The 6,000-nt window shown below is 37.9% G+C and overlaps 1 long non-coding RNA gene across 2 annotated transcripts in view; it reads left to right on the top strand.

Moving 5' to 3' along the window:
- The first annotated feature begins 227 nt into the window (after positions 1-227).
- LOC131894651 (uncharacterized) overlaps positions 228-6,000 on the top strand; it is a 28,120-nt gene continuing 22,347 nt past the window's right edge. The window contains exons 1-3 of one of the 2 annotated variants that reach the window (XR_009374978.1): positions 228-386; positions 3,153-3,266; positions 3,353-3,480. This is a non-coding gene — a long non-coding RNA (uncharacterized LOC131894651). Of the gene's footprint in view, positions 387-3,152; positions 3,267-3,352; positions 3,481-6,000 lie in introns of those variants that run through there. The other variant, XR_009374979.1, reaches the window with a different exon arrangement.

The raw sequence follows: 6,000 nt of genomic DNA, 5'->3' as shown, positions 1-6,000 counted from the left end.
CAGTAGCTGACGAGACTTTTTGAGGACATTTTTGAACACTGCTTGGCACAATGTAATGCCTTTTCAAATATTTTGGTGCATTTTATTTGGTAAAACCTTATTTAAAATCCTGGCATGTGTATTCATGAGCTATGTTGGAATGTAGCTTTATTTCCATAGAATGTTTTTATAGTTTTGCTGTGGAGTAATTCTGGACAGAGAGATTCCAGGTTCTAGATTCCCCCAAGGATCCAAATCAATAGGTTAATTTGAGATGTGTGATTTGGTTACCAAATGTTTAGAAATTCACCAAACACTGGTCTATTATTGATTTTCAAGCTAATTTCATTATGTTCAGAGAAAGAGTGTGATTTGAATCTTTTTAAGTATATGAGAGGTGTTTTATGGTAAGTAGGGTGAATATTCATCTTGGTAAATGTTTTGCAACCATTTAAAATGACTGTGCATTCTTTTGTTGGGTAGAAGGTTGTATAAATGTTTGAAATGGTTAAAAATAGATAGTAAATGATATACAACCTTAATTATTTAGATACAATTTCCTACCAGTTCCTGAGCTAGTATTAAAATCTCTCAATAGAGATGCATTCATTGTTCTATATTTATTCTTAGGTACTTTAAGCTCTGTTATTGTGTGTATACATACTGAAGTTCGATTACGATCTGCTTTCTGGTTTTCTCATGTCTCCTTATTTAGGAAGTTTTGTAGGTTGGAAGTTTTCACTATAGTTTTAAAAGGTAATTATTTCTTCAAGATTTTCTTCCATCCCCCCTTTCTTATCCTCCATTTCCCTCAATAACTTCTCTCATACATGTATTGGATCATATGACATCATCTCATAGCTCATTGATGCAATTATGTGCTTTCGGATTCCTCTTTATCTTAGTATTTCATTTTGGATGGTTTTCATATATAGATGTAAGTTCAGAAATATTTCTTTTGCAGCATTTAATCACTGGTTAGTTATGTCCAGTGTACTTCGCTGATGCTCTAGGGTTCACTTCTGAGTGGCTTTTAAATCTTTAAAAAATATTTCCCATGTCTTTGTTTGAATATTGTGAACATATGGAATATTTGCTTATAATATCTGCTTTAAAGTCCTGTGCTAGTTCTAGAATCAGCGTCATTTAAGGAGCCTTAAACTTTTATTTATCTATTTGTAATATTTTTTCCCAGTTCTTTGCTTTTTTTCCCCTGTTACTTTTGTTCAGAAATCAGACATTACATTATAAACTTTACCTTGCTCAATGGTGAATATCATTTTAAGATTCACCAGGCAGGTGCAGAACAATATTGTATTGGGGTCTTGTGTTTCTTCATTACTGAGACGTTCTTCAGTCTTCTACTGTCAATCATGAGGTTTACCATTCTACAGGCAACAGTCAGGCTTTTTTGACCCTGTGCCCATGCTTGACTCTGGTACTAACAACTATTCTAGATGGTTTTATGTTAGTCAGTTTTTAATTTCTATAAGAAATATCTGGCTGGGCAGTGGTGGTGCAAGCCTTTAATCCCAGTACTTGGGAGGCAGAGCCAGGTGGATCTCTGTGAGTTTGAGGCCATCCTGGTCTACAGAGTGAGATCCAGGACAGGCACCAAAACTGCACAGAGAAACCCTGTCTTGAACCCTCCCCGCCCCCCAAAAAAGAAATAACTGAGAAAATTAACTGATACAAAGCAATGCTTCGCTCTGCCTCAGAATTGTGTCCTTGATCTGTCCATCCCATTATTGGATGGACACATTTCTTTGGGGCATCTGTCAGGGAGGTAGAATGTCCTGGCTGAATGAAATGGCCTGCCCTGTGACTGGGAAGTGAGATTTAAAGGGGAAGAGACTTGAGTCCTATAGTCCTTCCTTACCCTATCCCTCTACAGCCTGAAGACTTCCCACTACGTCTTGCCCTCTAAAGGTTGTCTTACCTCCCTATTAGCACGAGCTTGGGGACTAAGCTTTTAACACAAAACATTTGGGGAAATTCCAGGTCCAAAATACCTGGGATAATTTTCCTATATTCATGGGCTGGTCAAGCCAACAAGCTAATCAATTTTAGACTCTTTTACTCCACATATGTGTTTCCTGGCATCTGTTGTTTGGCCAAATATGTGCCTTATCTATTTTTACTGTTGTTGATTCAAATAGAAAAACATGCATTTTTGCATCATCTTGGCTGGAAATGTAGGTCAACATCTAACAACTGAGTTTTATTAACTTGTGTGGACTTCTTATATTTTACACAGCTATTGACTGTTGCTAAATGACATTATTATAATTTTTTATTGTATGTCTGTTCATGATGTGTATGTGTAGGTATGCATGCCACTGCGTGTGTGCAGAAGTTAGTGAACGGTTGTTCTTGATGAACTTGATCTCTTCTTCCACTTTTATGTGGGTTCTGGGCTTGAACTTGGGTTGCCAGGCATAGTCTTGATTTTGCTTCCATACAAGTACGATGTTAGGTTTGAGATAACTGAAGCAAAAGATAGGTGCATTCATGATTTTGGTGGCTACTGTTAGATGTCCGTCTACTGGCAAATGTTGTGCTAGTCTGTATTCCCTCTATTAATATTTTATAATGGCACACTTTTTAACAGACCTTAGTAATTGTCCCCAAAGGAGAAAGCTTCAGTTTTTTAATGAAAAATTTACTTAATTTTTATTCACAATCTACTCTCCCAACAGTTTTGTGACAGTTTTAGCAACAAAATAATCACAAGGCTAAGTCTGTTTACAGAGTTGATGGCTGACTAGATTTAGAATTAGGTCTTCTGCATGCTTTAGTTGTCTATTTTTTATATTAAAATTTCAAGAAGTGATAGGACACAGTCATATTTTTCCATCTGAAAGATGTGGTTCTTTCATTGAGTTAATTCTACTTTCTGGATTTAGTGGTCAAGTTTATTTGATCCCTTCTGAAGATATGCCATCTCAGAGAGTGTTTTAATCATTGTATTCTGCCCCCAAGGAATTAGGGGTATGCTATCCCAAGTAAAAACCATTATGATATTTTTGGTGCTCTGTTTTATCTCAGGAAATGTTCCATAGGTTGAAAATAAAGTAATCTAGAAACGTACTTGGTACTTTTAACCTACAGAACCTCACAGCTCAGCAACACGATATACTACAGAGCGTGGACTATTTGTCTTTATAATACAGGTTGCTCAGCATTGCTCAGCATTGCAAGGGAGAGTCTTATTGCAGATGGATAGCCTGGGAGAAGAGCAAAACTTTTAAGATCATCTATACACCATCGATAAGGCCTCAAACAATGTAAGCTGGATCATCATAAGTCAGCAACTGTATAATTGTGCATCTTTTTGCTATACAGCTTTATCTTCTCATATTTTCTCCTACAGCATGAATGTGATATATATGGGACCATATTGTAGGACCATTAAGAAGCATATTTTAAAAATAACTTCTGAGTTGACAAGGCTTAAGCAATACTTTTTTTTTCTACAAATATACTGCTGATATAACCAAAGTTACATTCTTGTTCATTTTCTTTCATGTACTTGAAATATCGTCATCTTTTCAACAGTTTTCCCCTGTGAATTTAGAATGTATTAATGGCATTAACTGCCACATAGTAGATAAGAACAGCTGAGTGTTAAGGCAGAAAGTTTATGATAGACACCTGCCCCTTGGGATCATGTGGTTATTCTTAGTTGCATCCATGAAGAGATTATCCTCCCTCCCTCCTCCTTCCTTCCCTCCCTCCCTCCCTCCCTCCCTCCCTCCCTCCCTCCCTTCTTCCCTTATTGTTCTCCTTCATATTTTGTTGATTATAGCCAAGGTCTTATTGTGTCTCATCCATTGGAGGCTTCATCCTCTGACCCTAGAAATCATAAAAATTGGATCATTGTGAATAGAAAAGAACCAAGAGAGTTTGGGACAGTTTTATAGTTATTCTTTATCTATGCAGCTGGAACAGAAACAGTCAGAAACAAAAACCATTTAGATCTCAGATCAACATAGCTTTGCTACTCCCCTAGAAGAGAGATTACTTTTTCTTTATTTTAACTCCCTTTTCAAGTCATAATTTCAACACAAAACATGGATTTACAATTAAACAATATGCGTCATAATTACTTTTCTGCATGATACAACCTAGGGAAATATCTTTGAGGAAAATTACTAAGAAATCCCCAACGTTTTCTTTTTTATGACAAGAGAGATTAGAATTCTTCAGGTAGTAGACCAAAAATAAGAACTGGGTTCAGCAACGACACACAATAACAGTAGCATTACAGGGAATTGCTTGGGGGTGATTACAAAATGCCTGTAGGTTTCAGGAACATTTTATGATTTATCTGCCACGTCAAACAGGATAAAGGAACTAATCTAAAGCCACTTAGAGTTATATTTATAAAACTAGATGGATGAATATTTAGTAGAGGCATTCTGTGCATATATATAGGCTTAATCAATCTAATTATCCATTAACCAATCGCGGCCTTGGAAAAATTTTACCTTAAGGTCAAGTGCGTTTTTCATGCCACCTGTAAGAATGTAGTCAGAAAGTATATACCTAATTTCTCATGATTATCACCCTAACCTTAAAATACACTTATATTTTTAATGCCTTTGATATTCTAATTTAGAAATAATGCCATCCAACTATCACCATCAAACCAACAACTACATAGAATGATTTGTAATCGAATTCCCCGATTAGTGACTGTCACCTCCCAAGGATTCTCAGCTCTTTGCCATATTCCAAAGAGCAATGTGTAGTACAGACATGTGAATGGAACTAAAACCAAATAAGGTAATTTGTCAGCCATATCAGGCAAGTAGCAGAGCCCAGAAAATAGAAGACAGGTGCTCTTATTAGGTGCTGCATCAATAGCACAAAGCTTTCCCAGACTTTATTTCATAACCATATCTACCCGTGGAGACAGGAACAGGGAGACTCTGGTGTTTGCTGGCCAGCCAGCCTAGCTGAACCTTTTGCTTCAGGTCTAATGAGAGACCCTGTTTGAAAAAACAAAGAGCTACACATAGGAGGCTAAATGTGATGCTAACCTCTGGCCTACTAGTGAGGACACCTGTGCGTGTGCACACACACACACCACATACACGCACGTGCACACACACACACACACACACACCACACACCACACACACACACACACACACACACACACACACACACACACACACAAGTACACACAGGTGAGAACAACTTTCTAGACAGTGGAAATGTTTTTCCTCACACTCTTTAATATTTTTCTTACATTATTTATTTATTTATTTATTTAATATCATTATTATTTGTGTATGTGTATGTTTGTGTGTGCACTCACATGCATGTGGAAGCTAGAGGCTCATGTCTGGACTTTTCTTTGTTTGTTTTCTACCTTATCTTGTGAGATGCAGTCTTCCATCTGAACCTGGAGCTCACCAGTAGGTCAGGCTGGCCAGCCCAGAAGCTCTAGGGACCCATTTTCCCCACCCCGTTTTCCAACACTGAGTTATAGATAAGCACTGCTGAGTGTCTTTTATGTCAGTTCTGGGAATTTGAACTTGGGTCTTCAAAGACTTCATGGCAGCAAATTCCTGACTGAGCTCTCCCTAGCCCCTCAGACGTTGGCTCTTGATTTAGATACTTGAATGGCTGCAGGGGAATACCTCTGTTTTCAGACAGAAAAACCAGCTTAGAGTTATCCCTGGCCACTGACAGCAGAGTCACCCAGCACAACACAGAATCATTTGGATAAACTCAAAAATCCCGCCTCTGTGTCACAAGTAACACAAATTAGATTAAATTGCAAGGGCCTGGGAGTTGGATATTAGTCATTATTACTTATTTATTCTCTCTCTCTCTCTCTCTCTCTCTCTCTCTCTCTCTCTCTGTCTGTCTCTGTCTCTCTGTCTCTCTCTGTCTCTCTGTGTGTGTGTGTGTGTGTGTGTGTGTGTGTGTGTGTGTGTGTGTGTGTGTAGGGCATATGAATTCAGAGATCAGAGCAGGATAGCAAGTGTCTGGAGGCAGCAGGTACTC

Source organism: Peromyscus eremicus, chromosome 17, assembly GCF_949786415.1.
Source record: "Peromyscus eremicus chromosome 17, PerEre_H2_v1, whole genome shotgun sequence".
NCBI lineage: Eukaryota > Metazoa > Chordata > Mammalia > Rodentia > Cricetidae > Peromyscus > Peromyscus eremicus.
This window is presented reverse-complemented; position numbering and strand designations above follow the sequence as displayed.